Source organism: Macaca mulatta, chromosome 10 (assembly GCF_049350105.2).
Source record: "Macaca mulatta isolate MMU2019108-1 chromosome 10, T2T-MMU8v2.0, whole genome shotgun sequence".
In the NCBI taxonomy this organism is placed as follows: Eukaryota; Metazoa; Chordata; class Mammalia; order Primates; family Cercopithecidae; genus Macaca; species Macaca mulatta.
The window spans coordinates 27,597,390-27,622,203 of NC_133415.1; the positions used below are offsets into that span (position 1 = coordinate 27,597,390).

At 49.3% G+C, this 24,814-nt stretch overlaps 1 long non-coding RNA gene and 3 pseudogenes across 4 annotated transcripts in view; 1 reads left to right on the top strand and 3 right to left on the bottom strand.

Annotated features, from left to right (window-relative positions):
• The window catches only part of LOC100424995 (beta-glucuronidase-like), a 433,296-nt pseudogene that overhangs the window by 179,037 nt on the left and 229,445 nt on the right, over positions 1–24,814 (bottom strand). The window lies entirely within an intron of this gene.
• The window catches only part of LOC106995581 (phosphatidylinositol 3,4,5-trisphosphate 3-phosphatase and dual-specificity protein phosphatase PTEN pseudogene), a 176,427-nt pseudogene that overhangs the window by 100,721 nt on the left and 50,892 nt on the right, over positions 1–24,814 (top strand). The window contains exons 6-7 of the transcript XR_013399456.1: positions 1,862–1,974; positions 10,890–10,995. The product of XR_013399456.1 is annotated as a phosphatidylinositol 3,4,5-trisphosphate 3-phosphatase and dual-specificity protein phosphatase PTEN pseudogene (transcript). The remainder of the gene's footprint in view (positions 1–1,861; positions 1,975–10,889; positions 10,996–24,814) is intronic.
• LOC144331880 (uncharacterized) lies at positions 6,514–9,231 on the bottom strand. Its single transcript, XR_013399460.1, has 4 exons — positions 8,816–9,231; positions 8,270–8,344; positions 7,197–7,318; positions 6,514–6,650 (listed from the first exon to the last, which is right to left on the bottom strand). It is a non-coding gene; the product is annotated as an uncharacterized LOC144331880 (long non-coding RNA).
• On the bottom strand, positions 12,831–24,367 carry LOC720423 (ral-GDS-related protein-like; annotated as a pseudogene). Its single transcript, XR_013399455.1, has 13 exons — positions 23,910–24,367; positions 23,310–23,472; positions 20,960–21,132; positions 19,398–19,591; positions 18,940–19,256; positions 17,962–18,177; positions 17,489–17,592; positions 16,920–16,989; positions 15,284–15,358; positions 14,748–14,822; positions 14,132–14,155; positions 13,660–13,781; positions 12,831–13,157 (listed from the first exon to the last, which is right to left on the bottom strand). The product of XR_013399455.1 is annotated as a ral-GDS-related protein-like (transcript).

The window sequence follows — 24,814 nt, forward strand, 5'->3', positions numbered from 1 at the left end:
GTGTCTGGTGTTCTCTTCTTTATGTTTGAGTCCATTCAAAGTTTAACTCCTGCTTATAAGTGAGAACATGTAGCGTTTGGTTTTCTATTTGGGCCTTAGTTCACTTACGACAGTGGCCTGCAGTTTCCGTCTTCTGTTCTCAGGTGATCCTCCCACCTCAGCCTCTGGATTAGATAGGACTACAGGTGCCTGCCCCCACATCAGCTAATTTTTTTATTATTGTAGAGATGGGATTTCACCATTTTGCCCAGGCTGGTCTCAAATTCTGAACTGAAGCGATCCACCTGCCTCAGCCTCCCAAAGTGCTAGAATTACAGGTGTGAGCCACTGTGCCGGCCTCTCATCCACTGTTGATGGCTAGGTTGATTCCATGTCTTTGACATTGTGAATAATACTGTCATGAACATTCAAGTGCCTGTATCTTTTGGATTGAAGGATTGATATTCCTTTGGGTAGATGCACAGGAGTGGGCTTACTGGGTGAGATGGCAGTTCTGTTTGCAGCTCTTTGAGAAATCCCCGATCAGCTTTCAACGGTGTCTGTACTAGTTTTCATCCCCCTCGAAAGCATACCAGTGTTTCCTTTCCTCAACTGCCTCGCCAGCATGTGTTCCTTGTCTGTGTGGTCCTCACCATTGTGACCTGCGTGGGATGGCACCTCGTCATGTTTTTGATTGGCAGCTCTCCGATAATGAGTGAGTTTGAGCATGTTTTCCTATTTGTTGGTTGCTTCTACATTGACTTTTGAGAAGTGCGTGTTCATGCCTCTTGCCCATTTATTAATGGGATATTCCCTTGTTGACTTGTTGAAGGGCCTTGTAGATTCTGCATATTAGAATTGGTCAGATGCACAGTTTGGGACCATGTTCTCCCATTTTGTAGGCTGTCTGTTTACTCTGTTGGTGGTTTCTTTTGCTGTGCAGCAGCTCCTTCAGATATTTGGTCTGACTTGTCAATTTCTGTTTTTATTGCCATTACTCTTCAGGACTTAGCCATCTAAATGATTTGCCAAAGCCTATGTGGGTAAGGATATTTCACAAGTTTTCTCATAAGATTTTAATACTTTGAGTTTTTCCGTTGGAATCTTTCATTCATGTAGAGTTCCTTTTTGTGTCTGGTGAGAGGTAGGGGCCTAGTGTTATTCTTTTGCACATGGCTAGCCACTTATTTCAGCAACCTTGATTGAATAGGGTGTCCTTTTCCCTTTGCTTACTTTGATGGGTTCTATGTTAGATAGTTTTCAGTGTGTGATTTTACTTCTTGGTCCTCTCTTGTGTTACTCTGCTCTATGTGGAAGCAGGTCCCTAGCTTTTCCATGAAATTTGAAATTAGGAAGTGTGATATGTCCAGTGTAGTCTAGATGTCTCAGGATTGCTGAGGATGAAACTCAGGGCACTTCATGGTCCCACATGAATATTAGCATCACCTATTTCTATTTCTTGCAACACATGTGTTGCATAGTAAACGAACAATACAATGAGAGGGTAGAGTGGGGCAGTATGGTCCATGCATACATTGTGGAATGATGAAATCAGGGTACTTAGTGTTTCTGTTACATTTTCCCATTGTTTATTCCTTTATGGTGAGAACCTTCAGTATTCTCCTGTCAAGCTGCGTTGAAAGTGATGTGCCGATACTGTTAACCCTGGTCACCCTGCACTGGAATAAAACAACAGAATTTTCTTCCTCTCATTTTCCCATTTGCAATCCCTGCCCATTACTCCTCTTTTCCCCCAATCTCTGCAAACCAATATTGTGCTCGCCAGGTCTTTGAGATAGTTCCTCAGATTCTGCATGTGTGAGATGACTCAAGGTTTGTTTCTCTCCCCCTCACTCATTTAATTTACCATCATGTTCTCCAGGTGCAACCCTGTGGTTCCCCACGATAGGATTTCATTGTGGTTTTCTGTGTGAAGAGTATCCCGGTGTGTACATGTGGAGCAGCTTCTTTCTCCCTTCGTCTGTGGACAAGCAGGTAGGTTGATGCTTACACTGGCTCTTGGGAACAGTGCTGGAATCCACATGGGTGGGTAGATCGATCTTTGGTGTCCTGATTTCAATGGCTTTGAGTGTATTTCCAGTAGTAGAATTGCTGGTTGAAACGGTAGTTGGAGTCTTTTAAGGTTTGGAGGAACCTCCAAGTGGTTTCTGTATCGTGTGTGCTAGTTTAACCTTCTCACGAACTGTGGAGAAGAGTGTCTCTCTCTCTGAAAACACACCAATGTTTCCCTTTCTTTCGATGTTTTGTTGTTTTTTTTTTTTCATTTTAATACTCATTCCAATTAGATTGAAATGGTATCTAAGTGTGGTTTTGACTTACATTTTGCTTGTGGTTAGAGATGTTTGCCAAGTTATTGTGAACTTGTTTCAATTTGACGTGTAAGACTGGGCGAAGGACCTGAAGACCTGAGATGGATGCACAGGTTAAAGATTCTGAATCAACATTACTGATCCTCACGAGAAGTCAGTCAAAACCACACTGAGATATCATCTCACTCTGGTGAGAATGAATGTTACCAACATGGGACAGCAATTTCATTGCCGTAGGGTATGTGCATATAACCTGCAGGTCCAAGGGACAATTTGATCTGTGTAAACATAGCATCATAATGAAGTTGCAGTGTCTGGCATCTCTGTGAGCTCCAGACTTATGATTTCTCTGTGGAGAGAATATTCACAACTGACCTTTGTAGCTGTTTTGAAAATTGTGGTTTTCTGTTCTTGCCTTTTGACATAATGGCCTTCGGCTCTGTCCAGGTTTCTGGTAAGGGCATGGATTTGTTTTCTATGACTGTGTAGTGTTCCGTGGTGTGTATGTACCACATTTCCTTTCTCTGATCCACTGCTGATGGGCACCAAGGCTGATTCCATGTCTTTACCATTGTGAGTAGTACTGCCATGAACATACCATACGAGTGCATGTGTGTTTTGTATGGAAGGATTTTCCTTTGGGTAGATCCTTAGGAGTCGGATTCCAGTGCTGGTTCTCTTTTTAAGTTCTTTGAGAAATGTCATTTCCACACTGCTCTCCAGGGAGTCTGAACTAGTTTGCATTTCCCCCTACAGTGAACCTGCATTTCTTTGCTCATCTGCCCCACCAGCCTCTGTTGTTGTGGACTGTGTGTCATAATTGCCGTTCTGACCAGTGTGAGATGGTATCTCAGTATGTTTCTGATTTGCGTTTCTCTGATAATCAGTGAGATTGAGCATGTTTTCGTTCTCATTGGTTACTGGTACACCTTCCTTTAAGTGTGTGCTCATGTCACTTGCCCATTTATAAGTTGGGGTTTTTTTTCCTGATTTTATGTGTTTAAGGTCTTTATGATAAACCCTGGATATTAGACGTTTTTCAAGTGCATAGTTGGGGAATATTTTCCCTCATTCTATAGACTGTGTGTTGACTCTGTTGGTTGTTTCTTCTGCAGCAGCTCTTTTGTGTATTAGGTCCCACTTACCAGGAATTGTTTTTGTTGCCATTGCTTTTGGGGACTTGACATATAAATGCTTTGCCAAAGCCTCTGTTGAGAAGTGTGTTTGCTAGATTCTCATGCAGGTTTTTTTTATAGTTTCAGGTCTTGGATTTTTATGTATTTATTTACAGACCAACTCTCACTCTGTCATACGGCTGGAATGTATTGAGCGATCTTGTCTCACTGCACCCTCCACCTTCTGCGTTCAAGTGATTCTCCTGCCTCAGTCTCCTGTGTAGCTGGGAGTACAGGCAGGCGCCACCATGCCTGGCTAAGTTTTGCTTTTTTAGTAGACACAGGGTTTCACCATGTCAGCCAGGGTGGTCTTGAACTCCCGGACTTCAAGTCATCTGCCCACTTTGGCCTCCCATAGTGCTTGGATTCCAGGCATGAGCCACCGCGCCCAGCCCAGGATTTTGCTTTTCAATCTTTGATTCAATTTGAGCTGCTTTCTGTGCATGGTGAGACACGGGCCCAGGGTTATTTCTTCTGCATCTAGGTAGCCACTGATCCCAACACCACTTACTGATAGGGAATCCTTTCTCCATTGCTTATTTTTGTTGACTTTTTTTCAAGTATCAGATGGTTTCAGGTGTGCAGGTTTTATCTGGGTCTTCTAATCTGTTCCACTGTTCTGTGGAAGCGGGTGCCCATCTTTTTAGTGAAAATGGCAAGCTCTTACATTGTCTATGGGTGTTTTCTTAGAGTTTTTCCTTTGTTTTAATGTTTTTTAAATACCTTTAGCAGCCAACGTGCATGGATTTCTTTTCAAAAATACGTGTGCACCTTATGTTTTCTTGCAGGAGTTTTGTGGTTTCAGAATTGAGTTTTAGGCTTTTAATGTATTTTGTATTAATTTTTGTGTTGCATGACATAAGGGTCCTATTTCAGTGTTTGTGAATATTCAGTTTGCTCAGAATCATCTATTAAACAGACTATCTTTTGCCCATTGTGTCTTTTTGGTGTTCTTTTGAAAAATGTGTTCACTATATGTAAATTGGGGTTGAGTATTTGGTTTACTCATTCTGTCCACTTTCTTAGTTTATGCCAATAAAAGATTATTTGGATAATTATAAAAGTTTGTGTTTTTCGTTCATTGTTTTAGCTTCTAAGTTTGTATTTTTTAACATAGTTTCTACATTTATTTATTTATTTATTTTTTTTTTTTGAGAAGGAGTCTCACTCTGTCGCCCAGGCTGGAGTGCAGTGGCGCGATCTCGGCTCACTGCAAGCTCCACCTCCCGGGTTCCCGCCATTCTCCTGCCTCAGCCTCCCGAGTAGCTGGGACTACAGGCGCCCGCAACCGCGCCCGGCTAATTTTTTGTATTTTTAGTAGAGACGGGGTTTCACCGTGGTCTCGATCTCCTGACCTTGTGATCCGCCCGCCTCGGCCTCCCAAAGTGCTGGGATTGTAGGCATGAGCCACTGCACCCGGCCCAGTTTCTACATTTATTATAGACTAAAGGGTACAAAGGCAGATTAGTTACTGCCTTTGGTATGTTGCATGACACTGAGACTTGGGGTCCCAGAGACCTTATCACGCAGGGAGTAGTTGTACCCACCGGGTAGGTCTTTAGCCCATACCTTGTCCCTTCTTCCTTTTCCATCTGAGAGTCATCAGTGTCTGTTGTTTTCACTTTTACGGTAGGGTGTATTCAATGTTAGCTCCACCTTAGAAGTGAGAACATGTGGCATTTGGTGTTCTCTGTTTTCCTTATTTGTCTTTAGATAATGGCCTCCAGCTCCTTTCATGTTGCTGCCAAGGACATGATTTCCTTGTTTTTTTTTTTGTTGTTGTTGTTGTTTGTTTGTTTTTTGAATGGCTGCCTAGTTTTTTATAGTATATATGTACTACATTTTCCTCCTTTGATCCCCTGTTGATGGGTACCTAGGTTGATTTCACATGTTTGCCATTGTAAGTAGTGCTGCCAAGACCGTTTGTGTGCATGTGTGTTTTGGACAGAAGGATTTATTTTCCTTTGTGTATATATATCCCAGTAGTGGGCTTGCTGTGTCAGATGGTAGTTCTGGTGTAAGTTCCTTGAGCAATCTCCAAAGTGCTTTCCATGGTGTCTGAATTACTTTGCATTTTCACCATAAGTGGACTAGTGTCCCCCTTCTCTGCTGCCTTGCTAGTGTCCTTTCTTTTTTTTTTCTTGACTGTGTAATTGCCATTCTGACCAGCGTGAGATGATATCTGATTGTGCTTTTAATTTGTATTTCTCTGACAATTGGGTTGAGTGTGTTTTCTTATTTCTTGGTTGCTTATACATCATCTTTAGAGAAGTGTGTGTTTATATCCATTGCCTATTTATTAGCTATTTGGGGGGACAGGTGTCAGAAAGTCTGGGAAGATCCACAGTGGAAAAACTTTATCTGTATTTCATGGAGACTGATGGCCAGCTCCCTTCTGCCCAGGACTTCTGGAGGAGGCCAGCCCTACCACTTGCTTAAATACCTCCTATCTCCAGGCCTTCAGTAAATATTTCAGTGATTCATTAAATATTTAAACCTTAAGAAATTAGAGTACCCCGGTGGAACTTGAATTTAACTAGAATCTAAGTTTGAGAGTAGATGGTCAGTAGAACAAGTGAGGTAGATGGGTGACATACTATGGTTTTTAAGGGTTTTTGGGGTTTTTTTGTTGTTGTTTTCCTTAAACAGAGTTAACAATAATTAATTTGAATAAAAAAGGAAAACATTAAACGGTTGGTATGTGTAACGTGAACGCAGTTCTATGACTTCTTCAGCCATAGTCTCAATTTGACATGCTAGACTATGAATCCTAAAGACTGGTATGCGGTTACTGCATTGGAGTTACTATTCTCATTCCAACAACTGTAGAACATTTTGAATGGTGTTTTAAAATTTTATTTTAATGAAAGCTAAGAAAAAAACCCTTACTTACACACTAAAGAAAATAAACATAAAATGGTCTCTCACCTGCCTGGCAAAAGTCCCATGGCCTGATCCTGGCCAGCAGGAGCAGCTTGTGTTGAGGAGCAGGGGCCAGATGCAGCTGAGCTGCCAGCCTCCTAGATGTGGTTCCCTGGTGTCCCCGGTCTGGGTGAAGGATGGTGCAGAGCCGGTGTTCTGGCCAACATCCCGGTGGGGTCCCAGCTACTGCAGGATGTTGCCGGCCTACTGGGATTTAGGCTCCAGCTGGCAGGACAGCTTGTAGCTACAGGACAGTGAGGCAGCTATGAGGCCACCATGAGCCACACATCAGGTCCCCTCTCAGTGCATGCCCAGCTGAAATCCTGGGTCCCCAGCGGTCCCCATGCAAGAGGGTTGATGCTGGCCGTGGAGTCATGGCCATAGGCTCTCTGTAGCTGGCCACAGGAGAGCCTCCTCTAGGCCAGGTGGGGTGGCTGACACCTGTAATGTCAGTATTTTGGGAGACTGAGGTGGGTGGATTGCTTGAGGCCAGGAGTTTGAGACCAGCCTGGACAACATCATGAAACCCCATCTGTACCAGAACAACAACAGCTGAGCAACAGGACATGGTGTCTGTACAGGCTGTACCACGTCCTGGGAAATGGTATACAGCAGTAGTCCCAGCTGCTTACGAGGCTGAGGAAGGGCTTGAGCCCAGGAGGCAGACGTTGCAGTGAGCAGAGATGGTCACACTGCAGTGCAGCCTGGGTGACAGAGCCAGACCATGTTGGGAAAAAAAAAAAAAATGGAGAGCCTTCTCCCACCCTCTGTCCATCCCCTAGGCCCTCACCTCTCCTTGTCACTGAGCTGCTCCATTCTTGGAAAGTAGGTGACAAATTTCTCAAGAGGCCGAAGCCTGTAATTCTTGGCAGCCACTTGGAGCAGCTGCATTTCCTGCAGAACTCGGACCTCCTAGAGACAGAAGGCAGGATGTTGACAGGGCCTGGGTGGAAGATGCTGAGGGGGCCTTTGGCAGGCAGGGAGAAGGAGCTGATCCCTGGGGCAGTTTTCTGAAGGGGCCCCATGCAGCCACCAGCCTATTCTCAGAGTTGGATGTAAACATCCCCTCCTGTAGGAATTGGTCTTTGATCCAGTGCGTTTCCCACTTTCTCCATGGGGATTGGTCTCCTCCTCCTGTGTTTGTCAGCCCCTCCCAGTAAACCTAAGATGTACGAGATGGAGCCAGGGAGTGTCCTGTCCAGGGTGGACTGTGAGGTCCACCTCCCCACCCTCATCCAGTGTGAGTCCCCCCTTTCTCCTCTTGTTGCTGTTGCCCTGGAAGGCAGGCAGAGTCCATCAGAAAGGTCCCTGGCCCACAATCAGCCCCACCCCGCCCCCTCCCATGCTGTACTACTGCCAGGGCCACCAGGGTCAAGGGATATGCACATGACAGGACTTGGATCTGCCACAGACTCCATGCTCTAGAGCAGGGGGCATGGGAGCTGAGACTCAGGGACACTCTGCCCCAACCCTGTCTGATGACAGGGAAACTGAGGTCTCTTATAGAAAGAAAGCCCACAGTGACCCTGGAACTGTCTGCCCTTGGAGAGGCTCAATTTCACTCTCCTATTACGGGACTACCCTGGGGAGTCGCTGAGTCCAGCTCAGCCCACACCTGAGCAGCTTTGCAGTCAGGCAGCTCTGCAGCTTCACCACTCAGGAATAGGGACTGGTGGCTGCCATGGAGCCTCCATCACTAAGAAGTGATGAGATGGGCCTGACACCCCCACCCACAGGAGCGGCTGTGAGACTCTCAGGAGAGGAGGTTTGCCAAGGGCTGAGGTCTAAGGGCTCAGTCCAGGCCCCTCTCCTCCCAAGCCTCAGGATCCTGGTTCCCAGCCAACCTGCCCCAGGCTCACTCACATTCAGATCATCTGGGATGGCCGTATCCAACCTGTGTAATACAGTCAGAAAATCCCCGAGGAAGGCAACGACACCCTGTGCCAAGGAGGGTTGGGGAAGTGGTGATGAGTATTGGCCCTCAGGTGCCTGCCCAAGGTCCTATCCCATGAAATCCCATCAGCCCCTGTCTCCCAGAAACCCCCTCCCTAGGTCTCCTAGATGGAACAGCCAAAGACCCTCAGCTGCCTTTCCCATTTCTCTGCCTCCTCCATCCCAGCTGACCTGCAAGTCTAGCAAGCACCGCTAGTTACCTCTATAGTGAGATTTTAACAAGTCACAAGGGCCTATGGTCCCAGCCTTACCCTTCCCCACATCCACTCTTGAGTCCAGCTTTCCCAGACCCTTGCTTTGGTCTCTCAAATGGAGGGTTTCCAGGCCCAGTGACCACAAGAGGACAGAGCTGAGTAGGAAGCCCCCACTGTTATGATATGGAGGCCTCCAGCTGGTAGGGAAAGGAACTCTGTCCTCTAATCTCTTACAATCCCTGTATGCCACAGGCTCACTCACCTTCTTCTGCCTCCGCAGCCTCTTCTGGGCTGTCTGTTGGTTCCTCTCCTGGGTGGCCACCTTAAAGATCCCTGCCTGCCAGGTTTCAGGGACAGGGACAGTGAGGCTCTCCTCCCTTCCGCCACTTACTCCCCAGCCACCCTACACTGGGATGCCCAGGAACTGGCGTGAGTCACCCGGCACAGTGCTCATACCACTGGCCCAGCTCCACACTCCCTGTGTATGTCACCCAATCATGCAGCCGGGCCTCCCTGAGACTTTTTCATCTTCTGTAAAGAGTAATGAAACCCACAGCTACCTCACAGGGCCTCCTGTGTACTGTTTCCTGTAGCTGTTGTCATTGTTCTCACCCTCATCCCTCTGAGGAAGAACCAGGCACGAGTGCCCTCAAATTGCTTTCTTTTCTGGAACCTCATTTCCATACAGTGAGGGCTGCACTACAGGCTCAGCATCCCTTCATTTTCCAGAAGAGCAAACAGGCCCAGAGTGGGTAGTGACTCCCCAGGGCCCCAAAACAGAGGGCGCCTTGTCCCGTCCTGGAGGCTGTGTCTCGGCTGCCTTCACCCCGTATGCCAGCACTGCCACCCATCAGAGTCATGTTCTCTGGAGTCTCTGAGTGTCTAGGTCTCCAACCAGGCACAGTCGTGATGGGAAAGGGACAGGGCGTTTTAGGAGACCTGGTTAAGTGGCACCTGCCTATCTGAGCCCCACTGGAATCTGTGACACACAAACTTGGTTTGAGCCATGCTAAAGGTTTTGCCTTGCCAGTGATCCCCCAGGGGAGTTCCGTGCACAGAACTCTCTCTTCCTCCACTCAGGAAGTGGCCCTCTGAGGCACCATCTCTGACATGGCAGGGTTTTCCAGAATCCTGGGTGGGGTGACACATTGCCTTCTCATTTGCATGGAAGATTCTGAGATCTGGTCAGGGAGGGTCCCCTAGGAACATATGAATCCCCCAGATACTTGTCATGAGCATGTGTCACTGCTAACTGGTGAGAATCCTGTGACATGACCATTTAACTAATGGTAACGTGCATAGTTTGGGAACAATTTTCTCTCATCCTGTATGTCATCTGTCCACTCTGTTGGTAATTTCTTGTGTTGTGTGGTGGCTCTTTAGTGTATTAGGTCCCACATGTCGATTATTGCTTTTGTTGCAGTGTCATGTGGGGTCTTGGGCATATAAATCCTTTGTCAAAGCTGATGTCAACAAGGGTATTTCCTAGGGTCTCTTGTAGGACTTTTGTACTTTGAGGTCTTGCATTTACGTCTTTCATTCATCTGAGTGAACTTTGGTACATGGTGAGAAGTAGAGGCCTAGTGTTACTTACTCTTCCGCATATGGCTCGCCATTTATTCCAAGAATGTTGAAAGGGGAGTTCTTTCCCCGTTACTTATTGTGTATTTCATCCAAAATCAAGTGGTATGAGGTGTATGGGTTTACTGCAGGTCCTCTGTTCTCTTCCACTCATCCATGCGGAAGCAGGTTCCTAGAGCTTGAGTGAAATTTCAAATCGGGGTGTGATGCATCCAGTGTTGTTTCGATTTCTCAGAATTGCTTTGGAAATACAGGGCATTTCCTGGTCTCACATGAACTTCAGCATTGTTTCTTTCCATGTCCTTAACAACAATTTGCTCTATAGTAAAGGTATACAATTAAAGAGTAGAGTGGGACATTTTGATCCATGCATCTATACCTTGTGTAATGATGAAAGCAAGGCATTGACTGTCTCTGTTACCTTGTGTAGTTATTATTTATTAGTTCTCTGTGCTTGCAATATTCAGAATCCTTCTCTTCAGCCCTTTTTGGAAAATATGGTAGGATACTATTAAGTCTAGACACCCTGCTGTGGAGTAGAATAGCTGAATTTATTCATCTGAGTGTAACATTGTATCCATTTCCCAGTTTCTGCCCTGAGCCGCCAACCCACAGCCTCTCTTCACCACTGTGGAACTTTCTTGTCTAGGAGATAAAGTCGTTTAGAGAGAAAGTTGATCTCATTCTCATATTCATGAAATCATGCCGTGTTTGTCTTTCTCTGCCTGACTCATTTCGCTGGTCATGTCCTCCAGGTTTCTGCACGTTGCTGCAGATGACATGGTTTCATGAATTTCTGTGGCTGAAGAGGATTCCACTGTGTACTGCAGTTTCTTTATCCCTTTATCTGTACATGAACAGGTAGGTGGATTGGATACCTTCGCTATTGTGAATAGTGCTTCAGTCGCCATAGGAAGGCCAATATCTCTTGAACATAACAGATTCCATGTGCTTTCTGTGTATAACCGGCGGTGGGATTGCTAGGTGAATGGGTAGTTGTAATGTCAAATGTTTAAGGCACCTTCAGCTGCTTTGCTTCATGTGTATAATAATGTGCATTTCCAGCAAAAGTGTATAAAAGTGTCTTTTTCTGCTTTTTTTTTTTTTTTTTTTTTTTGAGACGGAGTTTCGCTCTATCGCCCAGGCTGGAGTGCAGTGGCTGGATCTCAGCTCACTGCAAGCTCCGCCTCCCAGGTTTACGCCATTCTCCTGCCTCAGCCTCCCGAGTAGCTGGGACTACAGATGCCCGCCACCTCGTCTGGCTAGTTTTTTGTATTTTTTAGTAGAGACGGGGTTTCACCATGTTACCCAGGATGGTCTCGATCTCCTGACCTCGTGATCCGCCTATCTCAGCCTTTTTCTGCATTTATACATTGGCCACTGCCTGTGAACGTATGGGTGGGTTGTTTGTTTGTTTGTTTGTTTGTTTTTGGTAAGTTTCATTCTAATTAAAGTGATAGGTTATCTGAGTGTGGTTTTCACTTAGACATTTGTGTGAGGATTAGTGAAGTTGAGCAGCTTCTCTTTGACCTGTCAATTTCGTGTTTTCTTTTTAGATGTGCCTGTTCAGGTTCTTTGCCCAGTTTTAGCTAGGGTGTTTGGTTTTGTTCATTTTCCCAGTTAGAGTAGTGTTAGTTTCTCATGCATGTTAGATAACAACCCCTTTCACAGATAGGATTCTGCTGAACTTTCTTTCAGTTGGTAGGATGCCTTCTTTAATGGTTCATTCTTTCTCTTCCCCATGCGGAAGGTCTAAAATGATGTATAGTCCCATGTGTTTGTATTCACATTTGTTAGCAGTGATTTTTGTGTCCCATCCAAAAAGTACAAAAAATAAGAAAAAGTATCACCAAATCAGTTGCGTGGTCTAAGGGTTTCTTGCCATAGATAATTTTTGCTTTTGTTTTCTTTTTTGCAAACTGTATGCCGAGATACAAGTTTTGCTGAGATACAGACTCCTACTTTTCTTGTAGGAGCTTTGTGGCTCCAGGATTGGGTTTAGGTGTTTATTTGGTGTTGATTTAGAGGTATGATATTGCAGACCCTGAAATATTGATTTCTTTGGCTTGTTTTTGTCTGATGTAGCACAATGGGGTTTGTGTTCAAATTAAGCTGTGGGAAATCCTTTAGACACTGGGTTCAAACAATCCTCTCCTTTCTTGATGTTCACTTAGGGGAGAGGTGTCTGAAAGTCTGGGATGATCGATAGTGGAAAAAGTTTCCCTCCTGGAGACTGATGGCCAGTTCCCTTCTGTCCAGGACTTCTGGAGAAGGCCAGCCCTACCACTTGCTTAAATACCTCCTATCTCCAGCCCTTCAGTAAATATTTCAGTGATTCATTAAATATTTAAACCTTAAGAAAGTAGAGTACCCCATTGGAACTTGAATTTCACTAGAATTTAGATTTGAGAGTAGCTGGTCAGTAGAACAAGTGTGGTAGATTGGGTAACATGCTATGATTTTTAAGGGCTTTTTTGTTTTGTTTTGTTTGTTTTCCTTAAATAGAGTTAACAATCATTAATTTGAACAAAGAAGGAAAAGGTTCAGTGATTACCATGCGTAACGTGAACACTGTTCTATGACTTGTTCAGCCATAGCCTCAATTCGACATACTGGACTATGAATTCTAAAGACTGGTATACGGTTACTGCACTGCAGTTACTTTTCTCAGTCCAACAACTATAGAACATTTTGAATAGTGTTTTAAAATTTTATTTTAATTAAAGTTAAACAAAAAACTCTTACTTATACACTAAAGAAAATAAACATAAAATGGTCTCCCGCCTGACTCGCAAAAGTCCCATGGCCTGATCCTGGCCAGCAGGAGCAGCTGGTGTTGAGTAGCAGGGGCCAGATGCAGCTGAGCTGCCAGCCTCCTAGATGTGGTTCCCTAATGTTCCCCGGTCTGGGTGAAGGACGGGGCAGAGCCGGTGTTCTGGCCAGCACCCTGGTGGGGTCCCAGCTACTGCAGGATGTTGCCGGCCTACTGGGATTTAGGCTCCAGCTGGCAGGACAGCTTGTAGCTGCAGGAGAGAGAGGCAGCTGTGAGGCCACCGTGAGCCACACATCAGGTCCCCTGTCAGTGCCTGCCCAGCTGAAATCCTGGGAGTCTTGGCCATAGGCTTTCTGCAGATGGCCATAGGAGAGCCTCCTCTAGGCCAGGTGGGGTGGCTGACACCTATAATGTCAGTACTTTGGGTGCCTGAGGTGGGTGGATTGCTTGAGGCCAGGAGTTTGAGACCAGCCTGGACAACATTGTGAAACCCCATCTGTACCAGAACAACAACAGCAGAGCAACAGGACATGGTGTCTGTACAGGCTGTACCACGTCCTGGGACATGGTGTACAGCAGTAATCCCAGCTGCTTGAGAGGCTGAGGAAGGGCTTGAGCCCAGGAGGCAGATGGTGCAATGAGCAGAGATGGTCACCCTGCAGTGCAGCCTGGGCGACAGAGCCAGACCATATTGGGGGAAAAAAAAAATGGGGAGCCTTCTCCCACCCTCTGCCCATCCCCTAGACCCTCACCTCTCCTTGTCACTGAGCTGCTCCATTTTTGAGAAATAGGTGACAAATTTCTCAAGAGGCCGAAGCCTGTAATTCATGGCAGCCACTTGGAGCAGCTGCATTTCCTGCAGAACTCGGACCTCCTAGAGACAGAGGACAGGTTGCTGACAGGGCCTGGGTGGAAGATGCTGAGAGTACTTTTGGTAGGCAGGGAGAAGGGGCAGATCCCTGGGGCAGTTTTCTGAAGGGGCCCCATGCAGCCCCCAGCCTGTTCTCAGAGTTGGATGTAAAAAGCCCCTCCTGCAGGAACTGGTCTTTGATTCCATTCCATTTCCCACTTTCTCCACTGGGCTAGGTCTCCTCCTCCTGTGTGTGTCAAACCCTCCCAGTAAACCTAAGATGTAGAGGATGGAGCCAGGGAGTGTCCTACCCAGGGTGGACTGTGACGTCCACATCCCCACCCTCATGCAACGTGAGTGCCCCAGCTGCTCACCTTCCTCCTCTTGTTGCTGTTGCCCTGGAAGGCAGACAGAGTCCATCAGAAAGGTCCCTGGCCCTCAACCAGCCCCACCCCACCCCTTCCCATTCTGCACTACTGCCAGGGCCACCAGGGTCAGGGAATGTGCACATGACAGGACTTGGACCTGCCTCAGGCTCCAGGTTCTAGAGCAGGGGGCATGGGAGCTGAGGCTCAGGGACCTTCTGCCCCAACCCTCCCTGATGACAGACAGGGAAACTGAGGCCTCTCATAGAAAGAAAGCACTCAGTGACCCTGCAACTACCTGCCTTTGGAGAGGCTCAGTTTCACTCTCCTATTACGGGACTACCCTAGAGAAAGGTTGAGTGCAGTTCAGCCCACACCTCAGCAGCATTGCAGTCAGGCAGCTCTGCAGCTTCACCACTCAGGAATAGGGACTGGTGACTGCCATGGAGCCTCCATCACGCAGAGATGATGAGATGGGCTTGATACCCCCACCCACAGGAGCATCTGTGAGGCTCTCAGGAGAGGAGGTTTGCCAAGGGCTGAGATCTAAGGGCTCGGTCCAGGACCCTCTCCTCCCAAGCCTCAGGATCCTGTTTCCCAACCAACCTGCCCCAGGCTCACTCACATCCAGATCGTCCGGGATGGCCGAATCCAACCTGTGTAACTCAGTCAGAAAATCCCCCAGGAAGGGGACCGCTCCCTGTGCCAAGAAGGGTGGGAAGTGGGAGGGGTAGTTGTGATGAGTATTGGCCGTCAGGTGCCTGTCCAAGGTCCTGTCCTATGAAATCTCATCAGCCCCTGTCTCCCAGAACCCCGCTCCCCAGGTCTCCCAGTCGGAGCAGCCAAAGACCCTCAGCTGCCTTTCCCAATTCTCTGCCTCCTCTATCCCAGCTGACCTCCAAGTCTAACAAGCATTCCCAATTATTAGAATTGTTAAAATCCCACTCTATGGTGGGATTTTAACAATTCACAGGGGCATGTGGTTCTAGCCTTACCCTTCCCCACATCCACTCTGAGTCCAGCTTTCCCAGCCCAGTGTCCACAGGAGGACAGGGCTGGGAGGAAACCCCCACTGTCTTGATATGGAGTCCTCCAGCTGGCGGGGAAGGGAGCCCTGTCCTCTGATCGCCTGCGGCCCCTCCATGAAAAAGGCTCGCTCACCTTCTTCTGCTTCCGCAGCCTCATCTGCGCTCTCTGTGGGTTCCTCTCCTGGGTGGCCACCTTAAAGCTCCCTGCCTGCGAGGTGTCAGTGATGGAGACAGTGAGGCTCTCCTCCCTTCCCCCAGTTACACCCCAGCCACCCCGCACTTGGATCCCCAGCGACTGGTGTGTGTCATCTGGCACAGTGCTCATTCCACTGGCCCAGCTCCACACTCCTGTGTGTGTCACCCAATCATGCAGCCGGGCCTCCCTGAGACTGTTTCCTCTTCTGTAAAGAGCGATGAAAACCACAGCTACCTCACAGGGCTTCCTGAGTACTGTTTCCTGTAGCTGTTGCCATTGTTTTCATCCTCATCCCTCTGAGGAAGAACCAGACATGCGCGCCTTCAAATTGCTTTCTTTTCTTTAACCTCATTTTCATCATGTGAGGGCTGCACTACAGGCTCAGCATCCCTTCATTTTCCAGAAGAGCAAACAGAGACCCAGAGTGGAGAGTGACTCCCCAGGACCCCAAAAGACAGGGCGCCTCCTGCCTGTCCTGGAGGCTGTGTCTCGGCTGCCTTCACCCCATATCCTAGCACCACCACCCATCAGGGTCGTGTTTGCTGGAGTCTCTGAGTGTCTAGGTCTCCAACCAGGCACAGTCGTGATGGGAAAGGGACAGGGCATTTTAGGAGACCTGGTTAAGTGGCACCTGCCTATCCGAGCCCCACTGGAGTCTGTGACACACAAACTTGGTTTGAGCCATGCCAAAGATTTTGCGTTGCCATTGATTCCTCAGGGGAGTTCCGTGCACAGAACTCTCTCTTCCTCTACTCAAGATGTGGCCTCCTGTGGCTCCATCTCTGACTGACATGGCAGAGTTTTGCAGAATCCTGGGTGGGGTAACATGTTGCCTTCTCATTTGCATGGAAGATTCTGAGATCTGGCCAGGGAGGATCCCCTAGGAATGCCTGAATCCCTGAGATACTTGTCATGAGCATGTGTCACTGCTAACTGGTGAGAATCCTGTGACATGACAGTTTTTGGGTGTCTGCAAAGGGCAGAGCGGGCAGTCACCGCAAACATGTATGTCTGTCCCGAGCATGCCCATTGGTGCCCATAGCTGGGCGGTCCACTGGACTCCCGGGCACATGATTTTCCTCTGTTTTCGTTCCCCCTCTCCCACAGTGTGGGCAGAGGTCCCCTGCCCATGGAGGTGCACTGCAGACAGAAGCAGCAGCAGAGGCCTGGCTTCCTGAGGAACTGCTGGCCAGTTTGAGGAGGGAAGAAAATCCCACCTACCATAACCATCCCTCAGCCTGGAGGAAGCTCCATGCCAGCAGCATGGACCAGCGTGGGAGCCAGAGCCCTGCTAATGCTGCAGCTCATCACCCCCGCTCAGCAGCCCAGCAGCCATTGCCACATCCCATTTCCAGGGCCTCCTGCCCCTGTTCCCCCATGTGCCCATGGACCCTCATACCCCTCTCCCTGTTGGCCCAAGGTAGGCATGGAGGGAAATTTTCAGGTCCACTTTTAGTAGGTAAGTCAAAACAAAGGAAAATAACCACTTCACACCAGGTCCAATGCCCTTCCAAACTCGCTCTTTTCTCTGACCCTTAAACACTTGTGCTGCATCTCCCAGACTCCACTGTACCTTGATCAGCAGGTCCCTCTTCAATGTAGTGTCTTTTTTGTAGAGTTCTTTTAGATATTTTGTGCTTTTGCTGTGGACAGAGGAAAGAAAAAGAGTAAATTTGGGAATAAGCTGCGAGATTTGTGAGTTCCAATCTAATCCCTTTTATTTGAAAGCCCAGAGAATCCCAACTTCCTGGGTGAGAGTTTCCAATGGGGTCCTCTGATGAAAAGGACTCCAGAGGACCAGGGTGGGACCTGTCATGCTCCTCCACTGGCCCGTCTCCACTTCCCATGAGCCCCTGCATGTTCACAGTTAGCTTCCAGCTGGACACAGTTCCACTGCTGGGTGCAAACACCTGAAAGCCTCCAGTTGGCTCCAGTCTGTTCCTGATGATTAAAAAACCTTAGTCCTGAGTTGGAAATCCTTGCCTAGGAGTCCAAGACAGCTTAGTGACCACACCCATGGGCCCATCCCTGCCTCCAGTGTCCCTGGTCTCCAAGAACCCTTCAGAGTCGTTGAGGGCACATGGGGAGACCTACGAATCCCTAGGTCAACCCTGGTGCTCCCATGGAGAGAGTCCTCCTCACCTGGACACTGCTGCCCATGTCTTGTGTAGCCGATGTATTGGGTTGCTGCGCAGAGCAGAGACAATGGCGTGCACCGAGGAGAAGTTGTTGAGGCTTAGGCACTCCTGGAGAGGGAAGAGTGAGCTGTGAGGTCCAGAGTTGGAGCCCGGCCTACTTCAGCCTCAGCCCCCTCTGCTGAGATCTCCCCTCCTGGACAAAGCAGAGGCCTAGGGAGCCTCAGGAGGGCACACCTGGAGTCGAGTGCATATCACTCATCTAGGATTTTAGTTCAACCCAAGGAAGAGCCCAGGTTGGAAGTGAGCAGCCCCCACTGGGCCATGGGAGTCAAGGTCAGTGAAGCTCTGGCAAGAAGGGCCTAGGGAGTGTGAAGGGCTTAGGCCAGAGATACAGATGCCAATCCTGAAAGCCGATGGAGGAGAAGAGGCAGTTCCCCATTTTTAGAGAGGGAATCCTCAGGCCCAACCATGGCTTACCCTAGCCACCTTGATCCAGTGCTCCACCACCCTGGCCCTGTCCTGGGCCCTCATGCTGTGGTCCCCGAGGCAGGAGGTGGTGACGCAGTTGGCGAGCCTGTTGAAATGTGTGATGGTGGCACGAACTGTGGGTGCCACGTGCTCATTCCCCTCCTTAGCTCGTCGGCCCCAGATAGAGCCCAAACATTCGTAGAGCTCTACCTTCTTGAACAGCTCCTTTAGGGGAGGAGGAGAGTGTCATGGACAGAGCACACCCCAGCTCAGAGTCACCCACAGTCCCAGGCAGGGACTGAGCTCACAGTCATCCATGGTCTCTGGCAGGAACTGAGCTGGAGCTCAGAAAGCTTTAAAATGGGCTCCAGATGTGTGGGAGTCCCTGGGTTTGATATTTTGCCCACCGAGGCCCCTGAATGCATCATGGCCCAAAACTCCATGAGAGTGGGAAGAGAGAGTGACATTTTCTCCTAGGCCATCCGCCCTCCAAGGAGTAGAAGGTGGCTCAGGCCTGCCCGTCCTGAGACCTTGTCTTCCTCCCATCCCAATCAGCCCTCTACTTCTCCACACCGGTGCACTTTCCTTATGGCAGCTGCAACTATGGGCTCTGTTTGGGTGTCTGTCATAGAATCTAGTATGCATCAGGCACCTAATAAGCGCTGAGGGTAGTGAGGCTCCTGAGCAGCTGGGTGAGTGACCCATGGCCCTGCCTGCCCCTCAGTGATCACCACCCTGTCCTGCTTTCTGTCCATCCCCTGTCGTTCAGTCTGTACAGTCCCTCTGTGTAGCTGGCACGGGCGATGTCCCATCTCTGCTGTCCACATGCAGACAGGGAAGGCTTGTGGATGAGGAAACTCATCCAAATCCCATGATTGGTAAGAAGTAGAGGTGCAATTGGACCCGGGGTATTGGCCACTCCTCAGAGAGAGGCTCGTCTGAGACAGCTGATGCCAGAGGCACAGCCTGCAAAGCCCAGCTGCTCACCGCATCCATCAGGGTCAGCTGCTCTGCCAGCAGCCTGGGAGGGAAGGTCGTTACATCAGACAGCTCGTCAGGGGGTTGGTTCTTTACACTCCCGGGACAGGGACAGGGGGCCTCTGGGGCTGACTGCGGCTCCAGCAGTGTTCCTGAAAGGGGCCCTTGCCCTGGTGCTGGTGCTGGTGCTGAATGTAGATATCCTGGTGCACCCAGGGCTGCACCTGACGCTGGCTCCAGAGCAGCCCCCAGGTCCGCCAGCAGTGGTGGTGCTGGCTCCAGGGTCAGCATGGTTAACGCGTGTTGCCCAGGAGATGGCGCAGGATCTGGAAGAGGAGAAAAGGTCACCATAGCAGTCACTTTTTACTGGGTTTTCCAAGTACAGAAATGACCGGATGGAATTTTAAGGGAATTGTAGCCCCTAAACACCACCCTTGGAAAGTCTTCCAGACTGCAAGCCACCTCACCATCTGACTTGGCCTCATTAGGCTCCGGAAGCACCAACTGGCCTAGGACAAGTTCCTGATGGTCCTCCATGCCCAGTCCAGGCCAGGCGAAGTTCCTGAAGGCCAGCTTTATCCGGAAAGATGACCGTTGTGGGGGCTGATAGCAAACTGAAGTGTTTTCAAGGGGCCAGGTGAACAAAATGGAGGTGGTGGTGCTGGTGATGGAGTGGACAGCTGAGTCAGAGGCCTGGCCTTCTCCCACACAACCCTCCAGGGCACACTTGCGTGGTTCTGGGTCCCTGGCCTCTTCCTGCCTGTGTAGAGGACAGCCTCACCCTACCCCAGGTCATCAGTGCTGTCCTTTAAGGGGCAGACCTGGCCATGCAGCAGGACTGTACAGACCATTGCGCGCCCCGGCATTCCACTGACATTCTCTTCCCAAAGGCCCTGGATCACAGCACTGTGCACCTGGACACTTAAGACTGCAGCTCCAGCCTGATTTATGAGCAGGTTGCTCATCAGAGCTCCAGCTCTGGGTCCCCTGGTCCTGGGGTTAGGAGGGTAGATGCAGATGTTGGGTGGAGGAGGACAGGGAGAGCTGCATAGCCATGGTGCTGGGGAATGGGTCTCTTTGTGGCCAGCTGTGACCCCAACCTCCCCTCTCCTTTGTAGGGGAACTAAGTCTGTATTTACAGAACTCACTGTTTGCCTCTTGCAGGGGAAATCCCTAGACGTCAGCTGCCTTATGTGAATTACAAGTATGAGCCCCAGTGCTCCTTTAGTCTCTCCCCTGCCAGGTTACACATCTTTTCCCCCATGTTTTGTGGGTGAAAAGACCCTTCAGAACCCTAAATCCACCCAGTTTATACTTGTTGCTGGGCTCTGTCATTCTCGTCAGTATCTGGGAGGATGCCACCATATGTAGAGGAGGCCATGAGGGTTTCCCCTCTAACATTCTGTAGATATGACCTGTTTATTCTGTCTCCTATGAGCGCCTGACTGTGGGTAGAGTTGAGACCCAGGGATTATTTTGTTTATGAAGTTATGCCAAGCCACAAGAACGATGCACAAATGAGGTGTTCTGTATGTATGTGTTGAATGAGTGAACTTCAACCGTTGGAGAACCCCAGTGAGCCTCTCCAGATGTCTGTGGGCCTGTGGCTCCCTTTTCAGCACCAAGGGACCCCTCTTCTGTCTGTGTCAAGAAGAAAGACCAGCCAGAAGGAATCTTAGACATCCTTTACCAATGCCATTGCAGACTTGCTTTCTGTGTGTTTTTCCAAACTGCAAAGGATATGGGCCATTGAGACAGAATGCTGAGAGGTGCTTCAGTGAGGGGGAAGACAAAAATAATAAACATGAATCACAGCACCCACAGCAGATTTTCCAGAGTTTTAGGTTCTAGGGACCCCTTTGTTTGCCAAGTCGTAAATCATTCAGTCCCCACAAGAACCCTGTGAGGTTCATCTTCTCACTACTCCCTGTTCCAGAGGAGCCATCCGAGGCTCCAAGAGCTGCATCTTCAAGACCCAGCCAGTAGGGGACAGAGGCACCTCTCTGCCTTGGAGGGGACGGACACTCACCTTCTAACCAGTAGTTCCAAAAAGTGTGGCACGGTGATAAAGTCCCAGGAGGGGCCCAGGCAGGTGGCATAGGAAGAGATGGGTTTAGTTAGCAAGGCTGGAACCAGGGAGTCCAACAGCTTCTCCCTTGTGCCGGCCTGGAAAGTTGGCATCCTGCAGATCTCATTTCCATACTAGGGGGACAAGGAGGGACATGGGAGTCAGTGGTAACACCATGAGCCACCAGAGGATTGGGATCTGGAACTCACACCAAGAAGCACCAACCCTTCAGGGACTTGTGCATGTGGAGAACCTGGGTGCCCATGGTGAAAGGGTTCTAGGCTTTCAAAGTAAAATTGCATGTGAGGATGGAAAGTGATAAAATGATTCACGCCTTCAAGGCATCGTCACGGTGTTTGTCATCTGTGGGGCAACGGCACCCCGTGTATCAACCGCCTGCATGAGGAGCATCATCCCTGCAAGTCCTCAAGGCCGGGGGAGGCCTCGTCCCCTCCTCATTTTAGCTACAGGGCACAGGACAAGAACCCTTTGACTCATAGGGATATGATTGTTTTTGTTCTTTAAGATGTACGTGAGTCTGGAGAAACAGCTACGTCCATCCCAGCCTTGGGCAAGGGGAAAATGCTGGAAGACTCCAGGGTGGGAAGAAATGCATACCAAGGCCCGGAATCTGCCAGGCAACTTGAGGAATAGAAAATGCAGGCAGATGCCGGGCGCGGTGGCTCAAGCCTGTAATCCCAGCACTTTGGGAGGCCGAGACGGGCGGATCACGAGGTCAGGAGATCGAGACCATCCTGGCTAACACGGTGAAACCCCGTCTCTACTAAAAAATACAAAAAAAAACAAAAACTAGCCTGGCAAGGTGGCGGGCGCCTGTAGTCCCGGCTACTCGGGAGGCTGAGGCAGGAGAATGGTGGGAACCCGGGAGGCGGAGCTTGCAGTGAGCTGAGATCTGGCCACAGCACTCCAGCCTGGGTGACAGAGCGAGACTCCGTCTCAAAAAAAAAAGAAAAAAAAAGAAAATGCAGGCAGGTATGGAACCCGTGAAAGGTTACGCAAATGTATGTTTGAAACTGGAAATGAAGCAAGGTGATTTTCTCTGCCACGCAGACAGTAGATTGGCAAAAAGTTAAAAGCATGTTAGTATTCGGGGAGGCTGTGTTCAGAGAAGCAGCTACCTTCAGAGGCTGAGGCTGCTGGAGGCCTTTTGGAAAGTCAACTGGCTAGAGCTGTTGAAAGTTGCTATCTGCACATCCTTTCACCCAGATTTCCCTTTCCCGGGTGTCTGTCTTCCACAGGGGATTTGTATATTTTATGGGTTAAATTATATCCCCTCCCCCAAATGTAAACGTTTCTATTCTCAGCCCCAGAGACTCAGAATGTGACTGTGTCTGGACACAGAGTTCTCCAAGAGGTAATTCAGGTGAAGTGAGTTCATTAGGGTGGCCCCTAATTTAATATGCCTGGGGTTCTTACAAGGAGAGGTGGTGAGCGCACAGAGAAGTTGAAGAGAAGACCCTGTGCTGACCGAGATAGAAGTCAGCCATCTCCACGGCAAGGAGAGAGGCCCAGACAAACCACCCCAGGCTGACAGCTTGACATTGGACTTCCAGTCTCCAGAATTGTGAGGAACCAGATATTTGTGGTTTAGCCCTTCAGTCAGCGTGCATGTTATGGCAGCCCTGGCAAACTGCTCCAGCCTATTAGGACACACATAGGATTATGCTCCCTGCAGAAAGGCTGCCTAGATAGGAAATTTTACCACGACAGGCTCCACCAGCACTGAGAGGCTGACCCACTGTGGAACATGGCCTCCCTTAAGGAATATTACAGTGAGATGCGAGGGTGCAGCTCCTGCCTGGTGGGGCTACAGGGATGAGTTCTGTTTGATGACACTTTAAACACACATGCATAGAGTAGCTTCACCTTCTTTTGTTGTAATCAGTGCCCCGCCCCACCCCCCCCACCCCCCACTTGCTTGTGTCAAAATGTTGGATTTTAAGTCCTGGAGGAGGTCTGACAGGACAGTGGAACTGCCCGTTGCCGGAGATCCACTTAGGGTGGGGAGCTACAATGATAACAGTATGAGTATGTTGCTACAGTGTTACCATTATACTCAATTGTTGTGGCAACGTGTTGAGATACTCCTGGCATAGCATCAAGTGAAAACAGAAGGATTTTCTCTGATCTTCCTCTGATAGATGAAAGGGATTTTGCCTGTAACCAAGTTGCCACTGGGGACTAATGGCAGCCAGATTCCTTTGGGAGAAGACAGTGGGTCATTCAATTGGGAAATTCCTAGGACAGAGCTTAGGGAGTCCCCATATTCATGTCTGAGTCCTGGGCCCACCCTGGTTTTCTGGAGTCCCTGTCTGTGGAGACCCTTCTGTGCCCTGTCTCACCCCAGACCAGCACTGGCCGTGGTTGTTGGCATGGGGCACCTGCCCGTCTTTGAGGAAGATGGAGAAATGGAATCCATCCAACAGCTCCTGTTTGATCTGCTGTGTGGAGCTCTGCAAAGAGAGTGCCCGAGAGCCGGGCCAAGAGGTGTTGGTGGCCTGCCTGGCTGACCCCACAGTGGGACACCCACAATACAACTCCTTCCTGGCCCCCCCCACCCCAACAAGTTTTGGCACATAGGAGCATCTGCATAGACCTCCAGCCAGAGAAGGTTGAGGTCTCCGGCAGATGAAACTCGAGGTCTTGGGATTCAGATCTGAGCAGACAAAGTGTGTCCTCGACACTCACCTTCCCATCCTGCTAGGCATGGTCTGGACTGTGAGCCTGACATACCTATCAGACTCCAGACACCTGACAACCTACCTGCTCCTGTCCAGGGAGGGCCCCTCATCTCCTGTTTCCCCCAAACATATGGGGAGGGACTCGGTGCTGCCCTGATGGGCACAGCTGAGGCCTGGCCTGGACAGGCCTGCCCTGGGCCCTGTGTTACCTGTGGGTGCCTTCTGGCAAAGGGCCAGAGGCGTCGAGAATGAGGGTTGAACCAATGTCTATATTCTTGAGAAAGACTCTCATTTTGGCCTCTTCTGCGATGAGGAGGTCGGCAGCACGTCGGGACACAGCAGGAGAACATGTTGTTCTCCGGAGTGTCGCCCACCAAATGAACTGGAAATGGGGCTGTGTGTATAATATGGGTGCCTAGTTACCAGAATTCTGTGTTCTACTGGGGGTCTGTTAGCAAGGAAGTGAGGTCACATCTTGTAGGTTCCATCCTGTAAGTTCCTCCTTTCCATCAGACCTACTCAAAGGCCCCTCTGGGCTTCTGGCCGCTCACCCTCCCCCGTCACCTCCTTACCTCTTCTCCATTATGCCAAAGTGTGCCCCTTTAGCACCTTGGGAAGACCTGGATGTAACCAGGGTCCCAGGTTTGAGGAGCCAGTGCTGGGTCAGACAGCCTTTATCTTAGCAGTTGTGAGACCCTAGAGAAATCCTATGGTGTTTTGTGGCCTCCCCAGCATGCACAATGGGGGTTACACTACCATCTCCTTCCTAGGGAACTCCTGAGGTGTGTTTGAGATAAATCTTAAAAAACTCATGGTATGGTGTTCCCTGTAGATATTGCACATCCTTCGAGATGGAAGAAATGCAAGAAAGAGTGAGAGGTAGCATGGAATAAAACTCCAGTGGGTCTGGGGTCCACAGTGTGATCTCAGGAAAAGCCACTTTTGTTCTGGGCCTCGTCTTTCATGCTGCACCAGTAGACGTTGAGGTTAAATGATATTCAGACATCCTCCTTCTCTGACGTTGCACCTTCCAATGCCTTCCTATTTTATTTAGACCCAGACCCTGTGCGTCATCTCAGCCTTGGGTGGGCAGCATCCACAAAGACAGCACTGA